The sequence below is a fragment of the Pleurodeles waltl genome, chromosome 11 (assembly GCF_031143425.1).
Source record: "Pleurodeles waltl isolate 20211129_DDA chromosome 11, aPleWal1.hap1.20221129, whole genome shotgun sequence".
NCBI lineage: Eukaryota > Metazoa > Chordata > Amphibia > Caudata > Salamandridae > Pleurodeles > Pleurodeles waltl.
The window spans coordinates 677,164,707-677,188,659 of record NC_090450.1 but is presented as its reverse complement, the minus strand read 5'-3'; the positions used below and the strand labels follow the sequence as shown (position 1 = coordinate 677,188,659).

At 45.0% G+C, this 23,953-nt stretch overlaps 1 protein-coding gene across 3 annotated transcripts in view; it reads left to right on the top strand.

The window, feature by feature from the left end:
• The first annotated feature begins 3,060 nt into the window (after positions 1-3,060).
• The window catches only part of TMEM230 (transmembrane protein 230), an 82,248-nt gene continuing 61,355 nt past the window's right edge, over positions 3,061-23,953 (top strand). The window contains exon 1 of one of the 3 annotated variants that reach the window (XM_069214172.1): positions 3,061-3,189. The gene's annotated coding sequence lies outside the window, so the exon portion shown is untranslated. Of the gene's footprint in view, positions 3,190-4,862; positions 4,882-23,953 lie in introns of those variants that run through there. The other 2 variants (XM_069214173.1, XM_069214174.1) reach the window with 2 other exon arrangements.

The following is a 23,953-nucleotide window of genomic DNA, read 5'->3' as shown; positions in this document are numbered from 1 at the left end:
TTTGAGTAGGAGTCCCTTCCTTCTCTCATGAGTAATGGCCGCGTTGGCATTGCCTAACAAGCAGAAAGCCCTTTGGGTCCAGAGAGAAAGTTCAGAGGGATCGATATCGGTATTTTCTGTTTTGGCTGTTTCCGCCAAGTCCAAATACGAGCCAACGGACCCACTAAGTCCAGTAGTTTATCCTGCCAATTTGACCAGGCCTTGCCTACCCCTTTGCAGGGGTCTTTGCCAAATTTAGAGAAAAAAGTTAAGAGAGATTCATCAATCGCAGGGGTTGTAGTAATATTAGAAGAGAGGGAAGGTCTGGGACATTCTGATCGCATTTTAGCTCTTGTCTGCTTGTCGAGGGGAAGCCTTAACCTGGACGTTATGTATTGACCCACATGGGCCGCGGGAGTCCACTCAGTAGAATTGGGATGGTGGAGATAGGAAGGGTCAAACATGGGGTTACCCTCTGAGTCTAGAACAATTTTTGCGGAAAAGGGGGTTGGAACATCTAATTTAGGCTTTTTAGGAGGGGAAGCTTGAGAGAGAGAACCCCACACATCGGAATCATCATCTCCATCATCCATATCGCCGACATCATCGTTGGTATCCGAAATATGTGAAATTACAATTTGTTTTGGCGCTGGTACAGTATTTCTTGTCTTGGACTTACGTTTACCAGATACCTGTTCAACATTCCCCTCCTGAGAAGGAGGCCCGGGAGGAATTTCATCCTCAGTCATGGGTAAAGAGACTTCACCAGTCAGTAAAGCGCCTTCGTTTGTCGAGACAAATCTTTGTTTTTTCTCTTTCTGCTATCCCCCGCAGAATGGGCCATGAAGGATTTGTAAAACATGTTCTGAACAGAACTCTCAATATTTTTTGACATTTTGGACATAGTGGCTGTCATAGCCTTTGTCATAGCCTCATTAATAAAGGCTCCAAAATCTTTATTGCCTGAAAACTCAGAAAAGGGATTTTGACCTTCCATACTGACTAAAACCACCAGGGGGCGAAAAGGTAGCACAAAATGTAGAAGGCGAGGCAAAAAACCTGAGAGGAAATAGTTAATATTGTGGGCAGGTTGAGAATATCAATACACACGCCCTAAAAGGCGTGGCCGAATGCCTAGCGCTGAAGGAAAGAGACCGGAGAGTTGGAGAAACCTCGCGGAGGAGGTATGGGGCTGTTTACAATGGTCCGAACTCTCGGGCGTCGAAAATATCTCAGAATACTGCCGGCTAAGCCGGAGAGAAGCCGCCGAGGATTCAGGTGAGGAAAAACGGACGCGTTCAATGCGAACGCGGCCATTAGAACGTTCGCGGCGGCAACGCCGCCTGGCACACGTGCGAGCGCTCAGCCACCTAAATTCGAGCTGTGCAAGCCGACAAGAACCAAATGACAGAAAATACTGTAACGACGAACGCGCAAACTTGAATAATACGAAAGCAAATACAATACATATAATATAATGATTAAACGTAGGAAAGAAAAGATGTACGACTTATCTTGACTGCGAGCAGCAAGAAAGAGGGCTGGTCGCAGTCAAGCTTTGGGGATACGTAGCTTCTATGGTCCTGATTGGTGCAGTTTTACTTACGTTTTTCGCTCCCATTGGCTTCTTTATCCCAAGCCTCTTGGGAGTTGTAGTTCTTGACTGCTGCTGTTAAAATTAAAGCAAGTTAGAGAAGCATAATATGAGCCTCCGTTCTTGACATAAAATTGACTCGCACACGCGCAACCAAAGAAATAGAAAGAGGACAAAGCCCTCTCGAGGCAAGCGCTCGGCTTTCCTCCCCGGAGGACATCTACACATGCGAACCAGGAAAAATATGGAGCACCCACCAAAGCTCCGCTTTCTCAGTTCAATGGCAGAAAAGTCGTCTTCACTCAACGGGGCCGATCCTGGGATTTGTTTAGGAAAAGAAGGTCGGCCGACTTGCGAGTGTGACGGTGTGTGATTTATAAGAGGGGGGGGAGGGTTTCCCCAATCAAGCAACCGCTCAATCCCAACTCCTGCTCCACGGCTGAAATTTTATTTAAGTATATATCTATTAAACAATTATAGAATAAATTGAAGGAGTATTTGGCTTTTAGCTGCAAGCAGCAAAGAGCAAGGATTAAGGAGGCAGAGGCATTTATATGGAGAGCAGGCCGGGGATTGGGCACTATGGACTACAGGGATTGTTGGGATATGTAGTTTTTTGTGTTGTTTAATGTTCATTGGCTGCTTTCATTTCTCAGTAAAGAATGAGAAAGCATAATCCGAAACCTCTGGTCCTGACATAGAATTGTATTTTCAAACAGTAAATGTTGTCAAATACACTGCTTCGCAAAACCAAGGATCTCTGGCCATTTAGTCTCCATGGCCTTAACTGTCATTAACTCAAGCTATCAGTTGAACTTCACATCTGCATTCGGGGCTTTAGGCCAAGCAGTATGGCCTCTTCAATTCAAGCGCTCACGGGCATCATAAACGTTTCAAGGTAAAAAAAGATTTCTAAACCAGTCTGTGCTGCACATCTGGGTACTAATCTCACCAAACGTTCTAGATCCTCGATTACACCTCATATTCACAGTGTGTAGCCTGAACGGGAAAAAACCCTGGCACGCCGCACGGCCCCTCTGCTCTCTCCTTTGATAGGGAAAAAAAAGGTGGGAACTATAACGAGACCCCGTGACAGATGCCTGATATTAACTTTACCCATTTCGGAACTGTCAAGCTGCTGCCGCGGTTTTGCACCAAGCGCCGCCCCTTGTTCCTTCCTCCAGAATAGTGAGGCGGGGCCGTTACAACACATATCAGGACCACGATCCCCTGTCATCGCCCGGATCCAACTGTACTGTTAGCATCGCACCCCATTGTCAGTCCTTGCTGTTTGGTGCCCGAAAACTGGGGTGAAGTTCATTACCTCTAGCAGTTTACCCACCACTGCAGAATGACACATGAGGACTGAACGTCCAATGAGAACTTCGAAACCCTTGGAACCTACTAAATTGATTGGCGACTTGGCGATAAATGACCCAATCGCAGGTCGTCTTTCACATTATAATCCCATCCTCTTCTTGAATACTTCCACAATACATTACGTATAGGGATTGGCTCTCCTTCAAACCGGAAGTACTGGCCTTCACGACAGATGTTGTGTTTAACGAGATCAGCAACGGACAGCGGACTCTGGGCTGTGTGTAGAGACTTTCCTTGTAAGTATCGCAGCTGAGTTACGGCATCATTGCCAGTGCGCCTGTGATGTATCATTATATATGGATTCTATGTATCTATTTTTTTAACAACATTTCCACCCAATGTATTGGTAACTAGTACAAATGTAGAGCCTTTCTATCTTACTTGTCCCTCGGGTTATGAAATATATTTAATGGGGGTTATTGAGTTCAATGTGTCTGAACACAATTTCAGGGTATATTGATGATAAGAAAGTAGGTGGTTATGACACCAGGAGAACATATTCGTATGTAATCGTTGATCACAGGTTTGATTCATGTTAGATTTTTGTATGTAGCATGCAGGTCTCTGGGTTCCAGGCCGTGCAAATATATTGTGCAGTGCTTGCGTTGCAGAGATGCACGAGTAATCTGCTGGTTACTAAATAAAATCCAAGAATGATGACCGCAATATGGGCTAGTTGTTTACAGTTACATGTTACGCGCTTGGCGTTCCCTTTGAGTCCCTGTAGTTTTTTAAAAATATTTTCGTTATTTTGTGGATGGTTAGATGAGTTTGGTTGTCTAATAGTAAATATTTATTGTTAAATGCAAACAGTACAAACGTGTGTTTTATTGGTGCTTGTTATTTTTATGACTGATACTATATACTTGACTTTCCAAGTCCTGGAGCACAGATGAACATGACCTATGTTAAACAGAAAGTCAAAAACACTTTGACCTTTCAGTTGATCTCCTGGTATATTGTCAGTTGGCATACTGCCTGTGCTGTTGTTTCCCTTAATGGATCGCCAAGTGATCACTTGATGTGAGTGCCCACCGTGGGCTCTCTTTTACCTTTAACCCCTGTGGGGCAGCGTATCCGCGCTAAACGCTGCCCCATTAATGGGCCCTCTATTGATTGTTGGGGGACTTTTAGATATAAAATAAGGTGCAACACAAACTTTGTTAATCACAAGTGAATTCTATAGGAGTCTAGAATGAGAATTTAAGATAGTTTAAAGTATTTATTCAAAATTAGAGTAATATACACTTTATTAGTCATATAGTTTACAGAACAATTGCATGTAGCATGTCCTGAATCTGTCACTTTTCTAGTCATCTCAGTATGTTTAGTGAAAGCTCCATGTGCTTGTAAAGAATACAGTTACAGTTTGGTTTAGTTGCATTGAAAAAGCCTGGGAAAATACAGTTAAGAATTTCAGAAAGTATTTCTTTATTCTATCTGTAATACAGCTCTCACAACCATCAGCTCAATGAGCTTTAGCTATCACACTATTCTGCAACAGACTATCAAACTCCCTTCTTCTCTCTAGCAAGTCAGAACTCTGCTCAGTGGAGAAGCAAAGTAGAGGCCCAAACGTCAGGAACACAAGCAGCACCCTCTCATATCTGCCTTGCTCTGCATTGGGTGCCCCCTTTTCTTTCCCTTGGACTCCTTTTATAACACAAAACTAGGTACAATCACTAACAAATTGTCATAAATGGAATGTTGTCTTTCCATGTTGAAGCTTCCAGAACAGATCACTCTGTTCATTTCAGAGAAGACTTGAAACATCAATACAGTTTCCCATGCGTGGCTTACTTCTGAAAGAATAAAGAACATGTATGAATGCAGTCTTCATCTCCCTTCCCATAGCTTCTACACTGATCCAGTCATAAAAAGAAGCAATTTAGTATATATTATGTGCAAGTCGGCTCCTTCCAAAGCAGGTAAGCAAGCAAAAAAATATACGTAATACTGATTCTATTGGTTAAGATGGAAAAAGTTTTGCAACATGCATAGGCCAAGCACAGGTCAGAAGCAAATAATTTGTTGTGCAAATAAATGTGTTAAATTTAACAGTTTTCCTTCTGCAAGTCAGACAGCATAGGGCACACAGAGTTTAAAACAAGTTTATAACTACGAATAGCAACTGAAGTCAGACCTAGCTTCCTTCTCTCGTTCAGTAATTTCATATTGATTTATATTGAAAGCTTTAACACCTGCTTTTCGGCTAGGCACAAACTGGACAGCAAGTTTAAGCCATTCACTGCAAAGTGAGACATTTGCTGCTAGCCCATGGAGGATAGGGGACTAACTATATCACCTCTAGGCTTCTACTCCTCTTAGCTTAGTACACCCTGCATACATACATTGTGCTTTACAGACCCTCCCCCCACACACACACACACCCACACAACAAATAGAGGAGCTCAAAAGGGAAGACGAGGACAATGGGGATCCATTCATTCACATAGAATAAAAAATAAAAAAAAGATTCATTCTTCCACACCCCGTAAGGTTGAATGTCGGTGAATGGGGCTTTTTGGTTTTTGTTTTACAGACCGCACCAGGATATTGCGGCATAGATAAATAAGTTTTGTGGTATAAAAATTGAATTTTTACAGCACACAATTGCACTTCTTGCAGCATTATCGCAACACCTTATCTTACTATTACAGTTTTAAACGATAGAACCTGTTTCCCCAGTCCCATTTAAAGTATCTAGTTGTCATGTGTGAAATAATATCTAAAGTATCTTTGTGTGTTTGTGTGCTATACGTTCTTTTGAGATAACCTGAAGCATAGATGAAGCCAAGCACAACTGTACAGAGTGGTCAGCGATGCTGTTTTTTGTGTGTTTATGCTGACTTGGCTCTGGGATATGGCACAGAAAGCCCCATCTACTGTAGGGCGCCAAATGTCCAAACATTAGCCAGTAAGCACAGAAGTACCTAGGAGCAGGAAGATATGATGTGTGGAGCGGTTGGGCAAGAGACCTCGAGCAGCCTGGCAGGGTGTATCTCTGTCAAGTAGCCTGGCAGGGTGTCCTTATGTCGTCTTTCAGTGCCATATGATGTAAATAAACATCATGAGCTTTGAAGAGGTCCTTTTCTGCAGTCATTGTTTATAGGATGGCTGGAGGGAGGAGCTGAAGCAGCACAGATGTTCTGCACAAAGCTAATTCAGTGCTCTGTTTTCCTGATGATGGCCGTACGCATGTAATGTCCGGAGGAGCAGTATTTCACCATCAGTGTCATAATCTTGCTGAAGCAATCTTTTAATTCCTCTGGTTATGTAGCTGGCAGCTTTTTGTTTTTGGATCATAGTTATGGATTGTGTGTTATGTAAATTATTTTTCAAGAGTGCCAAGTTGTTGAAAAATGCACATGCCTCAAGGATATTTTCACGATAGAAGTGATTCTCAGAGGGAGTTTACTATTTGTGGCAAAGGGTTTCAATATGAGAAATACTTAATCCTTCTGCTAGAGGACAGGACTTCAAACGGCATCACAATTTGAATGACATGAAACAGACACAGTGCACTCTCACCTACACCTTGAGGATGGTAGGTTTTTATTTGGGCTTATTGCATTAAACAGTTATCTGACAATTTACCAGAATGTTTTTTACAAGGTGCTAAATGCTGCAGCCTTTTACATTTCAATGCAATGTAAAATAAAGTAGGTAATCACATTTGTAAATTTATTGCAGTTGCATTTATCCACTTCGGAAGGCTTAAACCCTGAATTGATTCTGGTGGGACTAAAATACATAACTTGCTGGTTGTACTAAAATGTAAGCAGTGAGAGATGCTGGCAGTAAAGCTCCTGAATAAATCTCTGCTCTCATCTTCTGATCACTTCATGTGAGTATACCAGAGACTACGAGACTAGGCCTGATGCCAATGGAATAAGCAGTGCATATCACAAGCTTCTCGGTGACCGGGCCTATCTGCCACCATCCTCTCTACTACATATTCCCTCCGATCCCTACAAAAGGGGGATGATGATCCCCACTGCCTGCGTTGCTGCTGGAGTGCTTGTGGAGCAGAAATCTGTCCCTGGACCCCGACCACATTGCGCAGCCTTCAAGGTGGCAGCTCCCGCAAGCAATAACCTGCCCGGGCCCAGGAATGGGTTCAATACACCATTTAATCACAGCTGGAGGCTTAGGGCACTGTGAAACTGCCTTGGGGATCTGACTGCTCGTCCTGCCCCAATGACTGCTCCTGAGACATGCAGGAGCAGCCCCTTTGCGGAGGCAACCTGTGGAGTGATACCAGGTCACGGCCTACTAGATTGTGGCCTGCAGGGGCAAGAACTCTGAGGCACACACTCACTGCTATTGAGGCCTCACTCGGGGCCCTGAGGCGGCCTCCGTTTTGCACAGCTGAGGGTGAAGGTTTCTTATTTCCTTAGGCCTTGATGGAGCTGTGGTGACGAATGGGGCCGACGCCTGGAGCTGTGTGGGTGACATCCGCCGAGACAGTTCTCGGCTATGAGAGAGGAGGACTGCAGGGGATTGATCTGCCTCATCCACACTTGCCTGCTTTGTAAGTGTAGGTGTTCTGACTTTGAACAGCAAGGGTGTGCTCTCCCTGTACCTGTTTTGGGGTGGTGGCATTGTGGTGTTGGCACTGTGGGCCCACCCACTCCCCCCCCCCCCACCTCACCAGGGGATTCAGACTTAAGACATTGTAACAACTCGCCCATCCACTGGTCTTACTAATCGGTGCTTAGCCCTTCAACTTTTATTGTCCAGTCACCATGGTCGTCAGTGCGGTGCTTGAACTCGTACCGGCTGGAAACTACATGTTTCTGTGAGGGAGCTATGTGGTATCAGGGTGCAGAGCCTGCTCCATATTGACAAATTGTGTGGCCAGTCTTGGCTTTACTTTCACCAGAGGCCAAACTGGTAGGAGACCCAGGTGCATGCCTGACTAACTACTCACCTCCACTGTCTGCTTCGGCTCCGATCTCGTGTAGGCAGGGGGTTGGTGCGGGTCTCCGCATCAGGTGGTTTGACAGCCCCAGCCCGCACTGATTTGTGACGTTTCCTATTTACCAACCATGGGTCACCATATGAAGACACAGAGAGCAGAATGCAGTCCATCGGCTGGAGACCCTACAACCCCTATACCCTCCCATTGATGACCAGGTGAAGGGGGGCACCTATGTAGTTGTGGCTCAGGTCAGCGCCACACTGGATAATACTATTCTGCGTGCCATTACGGGCACTAGGAAGGCTTTCAAGCCTAAGATGGACAAGGTGGTGGTGTACATGGGTATTTTCAGCGATGATCAGCGCAAACTATTGGAACGCTTTATCACAGTGTAACGTTCGATTGGGGAAACATATTCAGTGGTGAGGTCCCTCAAGGACCGCATAACATATGTTACCAAACGGCTGGGGATATTGGAACACTGTGCTAAGGAGGTAGAAGGCAGGGAGTGATACAATAACATCCAAATGGTTGGCCTCCTGGAACGGAGTGAGGGCTCATACATGGTCTCCTTTTTGAAGACATGGATGAAAGTTGGTGTGGCACTGGTTGGCTTATCTCTCTTTTTTGCCCTGGAACATGCATATAGGGTGCTGGTGCGATTGCCTCCCCTGTGGCCCCTCTGTGTCTGGTAGTTGCGAGACCCCTACTTTTTGGGGACAGAGTTCATATCCTGAAGGAGACTTGTACCAAGGAGGTGCTAGTGTATGAGCCATAAAGTGATGATATTCTCAGAATGTACATTGGTGGTTCAAAAGCAAAGGACCTCCTTTTTTGATGCCAAAAAACACCTCTGCCAACTGGGGATCAAGTATGCAATATTGTTCCAAGCAAGGCTGAAGGTTATTACAGATGATGGTACTAAGTTTTTCACTGATGCCTGAGAAGTCTAGGACTGGATGGACGCCTTGCTGCGAGCTGGGGTGCACTAGCATCCTGCCCAGCAAGCAGCCAGACATAAATGTTTGAATAGTTGAGCAAGACTGTCGCACAATACCCTACCTAACAAGGAACAATCCCAGTGGGATAGTTAGAGAGCCGTAGAGGCTGCAGCCAATATTGGAGGGTCAGGCACACCGTCTCCTTATGGTCAGTGACAAGACTCTCTGGCAGAATGGGATTCTGACCATGCCTTTGACTCAACCCTGCATACTTCCTCTGCACTGATTTACCACATATCACCCCAGAGTCTGTTGATGAACTTGGCTGAGACTGAACTACAGTGTCTGTAATGATGGTCTGTGATGGTTTGGCATACCCTGGCTTGACCATCAACCTCCATTCTGGCTGCACCGATTGCATGGGGAGAGAGGGCGAAGTTGGATTCTTTTTTAAGGATTAATACTTTGCTTTACACAGTTGGGATTATGGTTCTGGGACTCTGGGGGCTCTACCCAGTAAGCTAGGCCAGTTTCCCAATGGAAGTTTGTGTGCCTGAATCACAAACCTGTTTTAGTGATTGTTCTTGATTTATTGTTTGGATAGGGAGACTGTTGCCTCTCTGTTATGGTGTGGAGGGCGGGTTGACTGATTGTTGGTTTGGGTTTGCATAGCACTCTGAGTCCGCCTCAGTATTTTGCCGTGTGTGCCCAATTCCTGGGGAGATACCTCTGAGGGTACATTTAACATCACCCTCACCTTTTTCTCGTTCTTTATCAATGGATGGTATGGCCGGAAGTGGGATGGGCTATAAGCTTCTGACATGGAATGTCCAGGAGGTCAACACAATGTTTAGGAGATATAAATTCCAGGCCTTCTTGAAAAGGCGAAGGGTCTTATTGCTCTGCTCCAGGAAACACATCTTAGCACATGGGAGTGGGCTGCTCTTCATAAAAGATGGCAGGACAGCTTTTCTATACAATGTACTCTGCCTTTGTTGGTGGCGGAGGTGGGGTGGGGTTCTCATGTGGCTAAGACCAGGGGTGCCTTTCCAGGTTCTAGATACGAGATGAGACACGGAGGGGAGGTATACGGTCGTTAGTGGACGTTGGAATGGTAGGGATAGCACACTAGTCAATGTATAGGCCCCTAATATTGACCAGGCCTGATTTTCGTTTTGACACACTCTCCCTAATGTTGGCACCGAACATGACACATTCTGTCATAATCAGCAGTGATTTTCACTGCATTGCAGACCCCGTTTTACATCGATCACGCCTGCTCCTGCAAGACTCCCCTGTAATTTGCTTGACAAGTAAATTTTGTATGTGGTTGACCCACTGGGGACTATTAGACTCCTGGAGATAGCTACATCCAATTGATACAGACTATGCCTTCTATTTTTCTCTACATGATTTGCATGTGCATCTAGACGCCTTCCTTTGCACACGGCCGGCAGATGCCTTGATATTCCCAATTGAATACTTAGCATGAACCATCTTGGAGCATAATTCTCTACACTTGACTCTATCCTTGGTCCTGACCTGATCTAGTATATTGTCCTGACACTTAAAAAGCGACAGCCTAGAAGACCCAGTCTTTAGACACACCCGAGAGGAAGGGATAAGGCAATACTTTGTAGAAAACTAGGGCACAGCCTCGCCTGGAATGACAGATTGGTACGCCTTTAAGGTAGTAATAAGAAACTAATGTATAGCTTATGCTGGTAGAGTACACAAGACACAGCTAATGGAAGTCCTTTCACAGAAGCTCCTCATCGGGCAACTAGAGAGTGATAAGCACAGTGATCCCACCAAACAGCAGCCACTCTTATAAGCTCGATAATGTCTTGTGGAACTGGTGGAGAAATTAAGATGCTTTGACAATAAGGTGTACATGGTCGGGGCCTATGTTGAAAGGGACAAATCAGAGACACTGTTGGCATGGTTTGCAAACCCATCCAGGAAAGGAGCTGTGATCCTATGTTGGTGGATGAACAGGCGGGCAAGGTCTCAAATTACCAGAGATTAGCACCCTGTTTAGGCCATAGTGCATGGCCTTTACTCTAGGGGAGACCGTGATACGCCTATGCCCCTGGATATATATCTAGAGCTCCTCCCTCTTCTCTCCCTTGCTCCGTGGGCGGCAGAGGGATTGGGGCAGACATCACGGTTGAGGAAATTAGGCAGCCATTACTGCGATGGTTTGGGCAAGGTGTCAGGATCTGACGGACTCCCAGTGGAGTTCTAAACTATGTACAGTGAGCTTTTAGTGCCCCAACTTCTGGAAGTCTATAATGCAGCGAAGACCACCCACCTGCCACTACCTAGTTCATGTGAGGTGGTGGCTGTGCCTCTCCCCAAACCAGAACGTCATGCCTCTTACAGATCCCTATCAATGTTAAATGTTGATTTATAAAATTCTGTCTTAGATCCTGGCTGCATACCTCCTACCCATTATGCATCAGCTCATCCATGCGGATCGGGCAAGTTTTATTCCTGAACTTAATACGGCCCTTAACAGCCGTCGGGTCACTGCAATTCTCCTGCCATCTCAACACCCAGAGGTATCAGTTATGTCAGTCGACATCGAAAACACTTTTGACAGCTTAGATTAGGAGTATCTGTGGGCCATATGTACGAACACTTTTTCCCATAGACACAGAATGGGTAAAAACCTTTGCTACATCTGGCCCTGTATGCGGTGATGAAGTAGATGGAACTGGGCGCCAACTTTATCACTGGGTGTTATGCCATTAATGGAGTTTGACCAATGACTTTGTGTTTCACCACTGCGCATATTAGTTGCTCAATGTTCACCAGTAGCACATTGTATGTTTTGTTCAGTTGAGCCGCCTATTGGCTTTGACATGGCATTAGCCATTACTTTCTGTATTCAGTTTAGCCGCCTATTGGCTTTGACATTGCATTAGCCATTACATTCTGTATTCTGCCTATTGGCTTTGACATGAAGTATTCAGTTTAGCTGCCTATTGGCTTTGACATGATATTATATATTACATTTTGTATTCAGCTCAGCTGCCTATTGGCTTTGATATGACATTAGACATTGCATTTGATATTTAGGTTAGCTGCCTATTGCCTTTAACGTGGAGTTAGACATTGCAGTTGAGAATCCAAGCTGTATTTTTCCAAGCTGTGTTTTTGCACAAGATGAACCAAGCTGTTTTCTTCTCACAGTAGACTAGACCTGATAAGAGAGGGTACATTGGGTGTTTTTCTCTCTGCTTGAGCTTGGGAAGAGGAGCAGTCTAGGAGATCTGGCCAGTCTCCAAAGGCTTGCGTAGTTTTCCCGAGTCTGAGAGGAGGGGGCACACCTTTGTAACGGATGTCACAGGCTTCAGAGAATTAGATTTGAATCTGCCTGACTTCGTACTGGAACTAGGCGCCAGTTGCCAGTATCCCGTGTGGGTAGATAAATCTCTTTCTCGCAGCTGACAGGAGTCATCAGCTTGCAGACCCTAGAAAGATGAAGCTGTAAATAGTTTCTCACACGGTGAAGTATTTGTTTTGCTTTGCATTCAATATCTTATAAATATAACCTGCTGTGTACATTGCAACTGTGTTTTCATTGAACGTGTGCTTGAAATCTAATAATTCGTCCCTTACAAACTTGCGGTTGGGGAAGAATTAACAACAACAAAAGTCTTCTTTGAACTCAGAAGTGCATTCTTGATTTGTTATGTAAGTGCTGAAAACGAGATAAGAACAGAAGCACTACACTGGGCCAAGATAGCTCTATGACTCTCCTATGGCTCGGATGAAAACCAGCTGGCTGGTATCAGCTGTTTATGACGGTGAGCGTGGTACGTGTCAGGGGTGTCATATATCCCCACGGCTCTTTGCCGCTGTAGTGGAGCCCTTTGCATGTAGGGCCCGACTAGGTTTGCATTTTATGGGCCTTATAGTATTAAGGGTGGTGCATCACATTGCCCTTTAGGCCGATGAATTGCTGCTGTTTCTGGAAAACAAGCGGAGTGTTATAAGCGGAGCCACGAGATTGCTGCAGTGTTGAGCCTCTCGGTGAATTGGTATAAAACCTGCATCTTCTTACTGCATCCAACAATGGTGGATGATTTAGCGAATGGATGACTGTTCCCATCTGAGGTCCCTAGTTTCTATCTGGGCAAACAACTCTACAGAACTGAGTTGGATATCCCGGAGGGGAACATCGGGAAAGCGATAACCGTTTTCTTCTCTAGTATAGCATCCTGGGAGACATTGCCGTTTTCAGTGCTGGGCAGATTAGCGGTGGCTAAAATAGTTGCTTTACCTCGACTTTTGTGCTTCTTTGCTGCTCTGATAGATCTCATTTGGAGTAGAGTGGCACCTGCAGAACTTCAACACCCTTGCTTGGAGGTGGGGGGGGCCTACTGCCCCCAGACTTTGAATCCTATTGCTTAGTGGTGCAGCTGCAATGAGCGACACAGTGGGTACCAGAGAGGGGTCGGGGCTCTGGGGTTGCTGTACTGTAAACTCCATCTCCCAGTTGGCTGGCCTGACTGCTCCTCGGTACTAGGAAACGTACGTACCCCGCAGGGTGCCTACAAAAGGTGGCCAGGTACTGATGGTTGTGATGCCTCCAGAAGTTTAATATCATGGCCCCCTACTTGCCCGCGATTCCTCTCCACTTGCTTGCTACATTTTTACTGAACGATGTACGCCCGCGACTGACTGATTGGGTGGAGTACAGCATCAAAACTCTCAGTGCCCTTCATGCAGCTGTTCAACTACAGACTTTTGAAGAACTACTACTTGCATATAAGCTACATGTGGGGCAGGTCTTGATGTTTGGATCCTAATCAGCAGTAGTTTGCTGATTTTGGGGTGAGCCGCAGGCCAAACCAGAAATACATATGTGTGGTCACACTGTCTGCACAACATCAGGGGAAATACAAGGCCATCACAAATCTTTCTAATGCTCTTCCAAGAGATATACTCCATACCCCTCCAGAACAGATGGGCGACGGACGTTGGGACCCCTTTAACAGACGGTGACTGGACCAAGATACTTACTGCTGTCCCTTGTGTTTCACTGAATGTTCACTTCTATTATCTACACATGCATATCTCATTCCAGGTAACATAAAAAAACACTTTCACTTCACCAAGGCGAAGTGCTCCAGTTGCGGAGAGGTAGGTTTAGCAGTATTACATATGCTCTGGGACTGCCCCCATGTCCCCGCAGCTTTGGAGGGAGGTGGTGGAGAGCCTACAGAATATCACAGACCGTCATATACTGCTGTCCCCTTGGTGTGTCTTCTGGGATTGTTCCCCAGGCCCTCCAAGCACAAAGTGACTACTAGGTACATAGACGTAGCTCTCATAGTTGCCAGATAGCTGATAACACTTAATTGGAAAAATACAAGAGGGCCCATGTACTGAAATGGCGCAGCAAAATGGAAAGATGTGCTGAGTACAAGTCCAAGGCTGTTATGTGGGATGCCACATGAGGAAAGGTCCGGACGGAGACGGCCAGGGCTTGAGAGGGACTCCTGGATGACCTCAAACAAGCTGATTCCCAGGTCTTCAACAGAGTACACTCGCACTAGTTCATAGGGGTACAATATCCCAGTATCACACAATAATTAGGGGGGTAGTTTGACTCTGTTCTTCTCCTTGTGGCCCCACTGATATCTTCGCCATTGCTTTTCGACTATATCACAGTTTTCTTACCTGCTTAACATGCCTGAGGAGTGTGGCCTAATTGTTTAGCTGGACACAGTGAGTGCAAAACGAGATTATGGAGACGAGGGTGTAGAGTGTTTTTATTTAGCTTCTTTCATGAGACCATTCTGACTGCTTTTATGCATGCCAGAGTTTATGATTAAATGTGAACTGTGTCAGACAGTGATCTTTCACTATGCTTTATATGTTCCTGTTAATGTGCTTGTGTCTCTACATTGCCCTCCTTATTTAATTGTTGTGCAAAGTGCAATAAAATGTGTTTACAAAAAATAGTATCCTACAGACTAAACTCACAGTACTAGTTAGGAAAGAACTCGCTCAGCACTTCACAGTACCGATTTCTGTTTTATTTTAAGTCTGTGGCTATTGCAGTCCTCCGTTGAAGCACTGTGACAATGACTAATCTTGTGGAAAAAAAGAAGAAATAAAGCAAATTGCAACGGAAATACTAATAAATGTGACCGATTCACTGAAGTAGTATATCCAGTTACTCTTGCCTTCACCACCGCTCCTCTGCCCCAGCAGACTGCTACCTCCCGCAGTTTTGTAGTTATCCTAACCACTTTGCTAACTCTCAGCCTCAAGACTTTAATTTCCGGAGGTTCTGAAAATGGATCTCTGAGTCTGTTCATGGACCTCTCTGATCTGTTCCTGAACTGTAATGCAGCAGCAATATATCACTGCTGAGCCTTTGAACCTTTTATTATGTCTGCCTGTCCAGAGATCCTCTAATTCTTTTTTTTTGCAGCCAAAATGATAATGTAGGGAAATGCCCCTTGTTGATGTGCCCACCCACCCACCCACTTTGTGCTAGAGTTTATTGCTGGTTTTTGGGGTCTGCATGCTGGGACATTGCTGTCCAGTTAGCTGTGTATTTGCTCTGACCCCTAAAACATGTCAAAATTGGTATACACCTAACTGGCTAATCTCATTTACCTACAGGTCTCTAGTATATGGTACAACGTGTATCCAAGCCCTCTAAGTTAAAATGTTACTAGTGGAATGCAGCTCACATAGGGGGTCATTCTGACCCTGGCGGTAATTACCGCCATGGCGGAGGTCGGCCGTAGCACCGCCAACAGGCTGGCGGTGCACCGCTGGGCATTCTGACCGCGGCGGTTCAGCCGCGGCCAGAAACGGAAAGTCGGCGGTGTACCGCCGACTTCCCGCTGCCCTTGAGAATCCTCCATGGCGGCGGAGCGCGCTCCGCCGCCATGGGGATTCTGACACCCCCTACCGCCATCCTGTTCCTGGCGGGTCTCCCGCCAGGAACAGGATGGCGGTAGGGGGTGCCGCGGGGCCCCTGGGGGCCCCTGCAGTGCCCATGCCAATGGCATGGGCACTGCAGGGGCCCCCGTAAGAGGGCCCCACGAAGAATTTCAGTGTCTGCTTTGCAGACACTGAAATTCGCGACGGGTGCAACTGCACCCGTCGCACCTTCCCACTCCGCCGGCTCCATTCTGAGCCGGCGTCCTCGTGGGAAGGGTGTTTCCCGCTGGGCTGGCGGACTTTCGGCGGTCGCCCGCCAGCCCAGTGCGAAACCCAGAATGACCGATGCGGTCTTTTGACCGCGGTACGGTCTTCTGGCGGTTCCCGCTTGGCGGGCGGCTACCGCCGCCCGCCAAGCTTAGAATCACCCCCATAGTGCCACCACTAGAGTGACAGTGCAAAACGTGACTGCAGGATTACCAATGTAGCCTGTCTGTGCTATTTTAATACTGCAAATTGAACCTATCAGCCCCTTTTAACTGGCCGAGAACCTCCTTTTAAATATTAATAAGTCACCCCTAAGTAGGCCTTAATGCCCAATCAGTCTTGGCATTTAAAAGTACAACATGCAAACGTCTACTGTAAAACGTCCTTAGGGTGTCAAGGCCTCAAAAGCTATTTTAACTGTAGTGGGGTTAGTTGTTCCATAGGAAAGCATTCGAAAATAAAATGAAAATTACATAATGTAATCTTTGCTTAGGAAATAACTACACAATTAATTCTTAGACTTTTTAAAATGTTTCTTACAAGCCAACTTCATTGGTAAAGTTCCATTTGTACTAAATATTTTACAAAAGTTACTTTTAAAAAGTAGCATTTCCTGCCTAAAGCTTCTAGAAGCCTATTCACAAGAGCCTATAACAGTTACCCAGGAGCTGAATAGCTCCTTGATGAGGTGTGAACTTCTTCCCAGAGCTGAGATAAAGTGCTTGGGTGTGAGGAGGTGTTGTGGTCCTCTAGGATGCTTTCTGGGCTTTCTAGGAACTTGAATAATTTAAAAGAGGCATATCCTGTCAAAGGGAGATGTAGCTCACACCTGGGCCGGCCCCATCATTTGTACCTCTAGTCAGCCAGGCACCAGTGTTGGGGAGAGACGAGGTCTCCAGAACTAGATTTGAGTGACTGCAGAGGATGGGTTTCTCGTTTTTCTTACCACACCTCTAGGGTGGGTTGAGGCTCTCTGCACAGGGGAGCAAAGCTTCTGTCATGTTGGATTTATGTAGAGAGGGGCACTGCCGGTTTGTGTGCAGTAGGGCACCTAGGAACTGCTGCTCATGTGGATAGTGTTATCCCTGGGAACCTTTTCACTTTTGTGGGCCTAAGTACCAGCAAAGCGCAATCAGAATACCACAGTTGGTGCTTAACAAATGTTGGCGCTATTTTTAATTAAAACTTTAAAAAATCATTCATACCTTAAGCTACCCTTATTGAATTTTTGTCATTTTGGTGTAATTATGTTCATTAAATTATTCTCAATTTCTTTTATTATAAATTGTGCCAGAATGTTTTTATTATGTTATGTTTTTGACTTTTTAACTGTTTTGGAACTTGTAAATGCTTTACTTATTTTGTTAAGTTAAGCCGGTTTGCTCTGTGCCAAAGTTACCTGGGGTTGAACTCTGGTTTAAATTACTGAAGCCTTTACTGGACCTCCTAACTGGAATAGTGACATAATTACTTACTCAGATGGCAAATATCATAGACATCGCACTCCTTAGATATAGAGTCAGTTAGCCCAAGATTTATGGGGCCTGAGCAATATATATTTTGTGGCCCCCTCCCCCCCTCTTTTAGGAACAGCTTTAACTTTATTATCCCTTTTCTTGTCATTCAAACCCTTGTGATTCCAAACAATATTCAATTCTATGTTAGACCTTGAAGCAGAGATGCACAAATGCAGCCAAAAGTTCAAAATACCTGGTGTCCTCCAGCCAAATCGTACCAAAAAAAAAAGCTTGAACACGCATTGATGAAACCATTTCTTTTCAAGTTTGGATCTAGACATTTTTACTTGTAATAACAGCAATTCATGTTCCATTCATTGTCTAACCAGGGTGCTACTTCCATTGTAGAAAAAACATGCTACTGGTGACTTGTAAGATGTTTGGTGTACTAGTGCATAATTGTAAAATAAAACATATGCACAAAGTGTTTGAAATTGTAGCTTAAGTGTGAATATGTGTAATTGCATATTTCCCCCCCCCGCCCATCCCTACTGGCTTTCTTGCTGCAACAATGAAACCAAAGGACTGTCCTGAAGACTTGTACATCCAGTTGGTAACAAATCAAATAACTTTCTCCTAATTTTGCTTCTTCTGCCTTGGCTGAATAGGTACCTGTGATCCTGCTGGGTAATATAATGTGGATGGTTTAGGATATAGGAGATTAACAGAGAGATCTACATAAGTGTAGTGATAGATGAGAAGTAGAGGTAGTAGAGATAGAGATGTTTAAAGATGTGTGAGACAGGGAGAGAAGAAAATAAAGAAATGTGAGGTATTCTGAAGGATAAAGAGCTATAAAGGGCATCATTTTAGAGTGCAGTAAAAATATGTAAATATGGAGACAGAAATGCACAGAGTCATGGGAGTACAATGCTCTCAGGAGTGAGGTAGTGAGAAAGATCATGTAGAAAAAGAGGCGAATGAGAGCGAGGTAAAGACAGTGAGAGTTAAGTAAACTTAGAGGCTTGGAAAAATAAAAATATGCAAGGTAGGGCGAGAGCAAAACAAGAAAAAGCTTATAGAAATGGGGCACATATTAGAGGAGGATAGGGTGTGATAGAGAGATGGGCGAGGGTAGATAGAGGAACTTGGGGTAGAGCGATGAGAGGAAGTTGAGATATATACATGTGAAGTTCATGAATAGGATGAGTTGTGAGAGGAAGAGATGGTGAGTTAGAAATATCTATTTATTTTTTGATAACACAATTTTATTACTTTTATTGTGCAGGCAGAACACAGAAAACAGGTTGTCTTATGTATGGTACATAAATGATTGTATGTCAACCACAGGACAAGACATGGTAGACCTAAGTCCAAAGTACGCCCACCACTTCTCTCAGAACTTATTGTGTCTCTGCGGATATCCCCATGCCTGATAAACCTGCTGCTCCATCATAGCGCCCCAGTCTACACCCTTCTGCCAGTCAGCCATGATGGGAGTTTGAGTGGACTTCCACTTACAAGCAATGTCCTACTTGTGATAGTCACCCCCACCAAGATCCATTCAGCACAGTGTCCTCTGGGATGCGCAGAAGGCCAACTCTTGGTGACAAGTCCACCGCTTTATCCAGAGCATGGGGCATGCTCTCCTCAATTCCACACCAAAATCCCTGCAGTTGGCACATGACCAGACCACATGGAAAAAGTAATTGTTTGAGTCAGAGGATGGAAAGCAAGCAAGTTGTGAGAGTACTCCTGCATTCCAAAAGCGCTGGGGTGTGGTGTATGAGGCATGCAAGTAGTACAGCTAGGTTAGACACAGCCTGGAGGACACAGTGACCTCCTGGGGTGTTGCTCACGCATCCTGCCTCCTTCAGAGGACCTACCCACCTCTCCCACTTTTGCTTAAGGGGTAAGAATTCCTCCAGGGATTAATGACTAACGTGCAAAAAATACAAGAAATTGCATCTTTACCAAGACGACCCGTGAGCACCTTTGCCTAGAGAGGGCTGAATTGAAAGTGTACGGTGGAATCCCACAAGTGGTAGGACAGAGCATGGCGCAACTGTAGGTACTTGTGAAATTGGGATTGTGCTAAGGAGAAGTGTTGTTGCAGGTCTTGGAAGGAGCAGAGATGTCAACCTTGCCAGACATCCCCGCAGGTAGTGAGCCCAATCCTGTCCCATCCTCTGAAGTCCTCAAGAAGGGCTTTTTGCTGAAGCCAGCACCCAACACACAAAGGGGTAAGTTATGTGAGTGTTTTGTCCCATCCCATACAGTGCAAGTCCACCTGCCATACCCTTGTAATCACTATGGTCAGGCAAGAAAGGCGACAGGGCATTGGATTACCATAGAGCAAACCCAAGACCGCATCTGGGCCCAAGCGAGCTAGTTCCAAAAGATAGACCAGATCATCCCAACCTCCGGCTAGCCTGTCCTTAATGTACAGTGGTTGAGATGCCCAATAATAGAGCCGGACATCAGCTTTCCTGAGACCACCATCACATGTCGACAACCGACCACTACCAAATGCTGCCCAAGGATGAAGCTTCACCCATAGCAAGTTCGGACAGTAGCACTGAGCGTCTGAAACCAGCTATGTGGGATGTCATATGGGAAGTGGTGGAGGGTACAGAGAAACCAAGGAAGGATCATTATCTTAAATAAGGCCACTCTCCCCAGCAAACTAAGCTCAAGTTGGTCCCCCTTCTGAAAGTTGAGCTTCGTGTTATGGACGAGGGGCACCAGGTTGAGGCGCCAGGCTAGGTCTGGGTCATCGGAGATATGAAAGTCAAGATACTGGAAGCTCAACCACTGAATGGGTATGGCATTTTACCAGTTCATTGTGAGGCAGTCCCTATGGATTGGAAAGAAAAGAGACTTTCTCCGACTTACCTGGCTAATTTACATTCGTTAGGCAAGTTACAATTGCAAATCCGAACCGCCAGATGGGTTTAATACATTTGAAAAAGAGTTTTAGCATTTGAAAGCCCTCTGATTTATCAAATTTGATGGTTTGCTAATGCTAAAACACTTTGCACCGGAGGTCCTTAAAGAGTTGACGAAAAGCCAACAGAGGTAGAACTAGAGAGATGGGAGAGGGGAGATTGAGAGGTGAGGTAGTGAACTAACGGTGAGGTAAATTGAGAGGTTAGTTAATGAGAGAGAAGTGTGGATGAAAAAATTGCCGTAATGAGAGAAATGTGAGGCAGAGAGACCAATTAGATAGGTAAGGGAGGTTTGAGAGGTAGAGAAAGGTCTGAAAGAGAGGTGAGGAATTAGAGACATGAAGAGAGGCATAGAGACGTGGTAACGATAGAGATGAGGTATGGGAAGCGAAGTAGATGGGGAGGAATATTGCAGGGAGGTCAGATAGATCAAAAAAGAAAAAAAACTGAAGTACAGAAAGAGTTGATCTAGGGAAAGGGGATCAAGAGTAACGGTTATAGATGTAGGCACAGAGAGTGATAGTGAGAGCAGGAAGGTCATGAGAGAGAGGTGGATGAAATTGAGTAATTGAGGGAGAAGTGGAGAAGACAAAGGTGGGGTTGTAAGAGCTGATATTGAGAGAGAGGATGAAGGTACATAGAGAAGTAGAGCGAGGTTAAGAGAGAGGGCTAACATAGAACAGGAGAGGTGAAATAAGGATAGAGAAATGGCATAGAAAGATAGTGTTTCAGTTTAGTTGCCACCAACTGCACGAGTTATGGCTGGAAAGGGTATGCATGCACACTAATGGGCAGATTTAATATATTTTGGTGCAATTGTTTAAAGGCGAGAAAGCATCACAGAATGATATTTATTAAAAGTGACCTGCTTCTCCTCCTTACTTCTGCTCTGGTGCACAAACTGGCTGCCTTGCACCACACACAGTCTTTGCACCATGGCGCAGAAGGGTGTGCATGTTGTCTAACATTTCTGTTGAAAGCATACCCACCCAGTACAAAATCCTAGGCCAAGATAATCCTTAAACATGCTACACATTGTATGTATGCTGAACAGTGCAGCACAGATGCAATGTGTGGCATGTTTGGAGAAAAAACATTTCTTTATGTTCGAGCCTGCGTCAAGAAGGTGTTTTTTTGTTTACAAAAAAGCCCAACCTGACTTTATTAATAGATTGCGTTTTGTATCAAAAGGTAGGGTTTTTTTTTTTATCAGGAGAAGGGTGCGGACATTGAGTGGTAGGACTTTTTGCACCTCTACACATTTTAGAACCTTCCCTCCTAGAACTGCTAGGAAAATGTTTGATCTCTAGCAATGTTTAAGGTTTGCATGACATTGTGGTTAAGAAAACATAGTGGAATCCACACAAGACACACCACCCAGGACTTCATGGGTATCAAGTTTTCAGGTTTGGTTGATTTCGCTAGGTGGTAGCTGAACCCAGGCCCAAATTGCACATCTACCTGCATTGCCAAAAATACTTATTTTTCATGACAAAAAAATGAACATCCAAACTCACGTTTTTGGGCCTTTACTCTTGCAGATGCTAGGCCCAGCCATAAAAGAGGGGTATAGTTTTTATTGGGAAAAGAGTGTGAACACTGAATTGTAAGACATCCGTTATTACCATTTGAATTTTGCTCCTCTTTTGGCTTCCAAATGTAAACATGTAAATTGGTGTGCACGAAAGAACAAATTTTGCAGAATTGTCATTGAATCACGTATTACAGTATTGTTAACCACAAAGTCAGAGCTATCCAAATAACCACTGTTCCTAAGCTTGCAAAAACTGTTCTAACTTTGTTTTAATTCGGCTTGTACCTTAAAGCTTGGAAGATGGTGATATTACCACAGCAAACCTTTTGTTGAGGCCTTTATTAGAAAAACACCAATGCGCTTTCTTGCATGGCACTGTTTTCTCTTTCTTAAAATTTGCTTTATCTTTGCTATTTTCTCAGTTTCCTTCAAGGGAATCCACGGACCCTGGGCACCTTTAAAATCCCTAAGATGTGAGAGGTAGAAAAAGGATGCATATTTGGCCTGGATACCTGGTGTGGAACAAAAAGTTATGAAGGCATAAAATCAACGTGCCTCAAATATAAAACCAGCATTGGCAAAGACAATAAGTCTTTCCTATGCAAGAACTATTGGCTTTGCCAATTTGTTTTAGTCATGTAGTACACCAGCGTGGTTGCTGTTCACCTTGGCTAAAAGTTAATGGTGTAAAGGAGAGTGGAGTGTCGTAGAGCAAAGTGGCATGGAGTAGAGTTGAGTGGCAGGGTGTACAGTGTCATAGAGTGGAAGGACATAGAGTGTCATAGACTTGAGTGGTAGAGTGTTGTGGAGTGGCGTAGAGCAGAATGGAATAGTGTGGAGATGTAGAGGATGTTGCGTAGAGAGTTGCAGAGTGGCATAGAGCAGAGTAGATTGTCGTAGATCGGAGTGGCCTAGAATGTAGTAGAGTAGGCTGACAGACTGGAGTAGAGTGCAGTGGCGTGGAGTGGAGTAGTGTCATAGAATAGGGTGGCTTAAAGTAGCATGGAGTGACTTCGAAGGAGTTGGGTAAAGTGGAGTAGTTTCGTGGAGTAGGATTTAATGGACTAGAGCATCCTACAGTGGAGTGGAGTGTTGTAGAGTGGTCTAGAGTGAAGTGGCATAAAGTACAGTGGTACAAAGTAGATTGGTGTAGAGTGCATTGGTTTTATGTAAAGTAGAGTACAGTAGAGTAGTGTAAAGTGCAGTGGTGCAGGGTAGAGTAGATTGTTTCATAGGACAGTGAAGTGGCATGGAGTGGTGCAGGTTATAGTGAAGAGGTGTAGAGTAAAGTGATGTAGAGTAGATTAGAGTCGCATAAAGTGTAGTGGCATAGAGTTCAGTAGAGATGAGGGGTGCAGAGTGAAGTGCAGTGGCATAGAGTGCCGTAGAACTCAGTGGCAGAGAATCGTAGAGTACAGTGGTGCTAAGTGCATTGGCTTAGAGAGGTGCAGATTTGAGTGGTGTAGAGAGCAGTACATTGGTGCAGAGTGTAATAGTGGTGTAGAGTGCAGTGACATAGAGCACAATGGTGTTGAGTGGCGCAGAGTAGAGCAGTGGAGAGAGCAGTGACATAGAGTATAATGGCGTACAGTGCAGTGGTGCAGAGTAAATTGGCGTAGAGTGCAGTGGCATAGAGTGTATTGGTTTTGAGTAAAGTGGTGTAGAGTGCAGTGGCTTAGAGCGAAACGACGTTGAATAGAGTGGCGTACATTGCAGTGCTGTAGAGTGGCGCATGGTAGAGTGGAGTGGCGTAGAGTACAGTGGATTAGAGTATAGATGGTATAGAGTAGTTTGCGTAGCATGCATTTGTTTTGATTAAAGAGGTGTAGTGTGCATTGGTGTAGAGTGCAGTGGTTTGGAGTTGAGTAGATTGTTGTAGAGTGAAGGGACATAGAGTGGAGTGGGGCAAAGTAGAGAGGAGTGGTATAGAGTAGTGACGAGTGGCACAGAATAGAGTGCATTGGCGTAGAGTGCAGTGGTATAGAGTGCAGAGTAGAGTGGAGTGGTGCAGAGA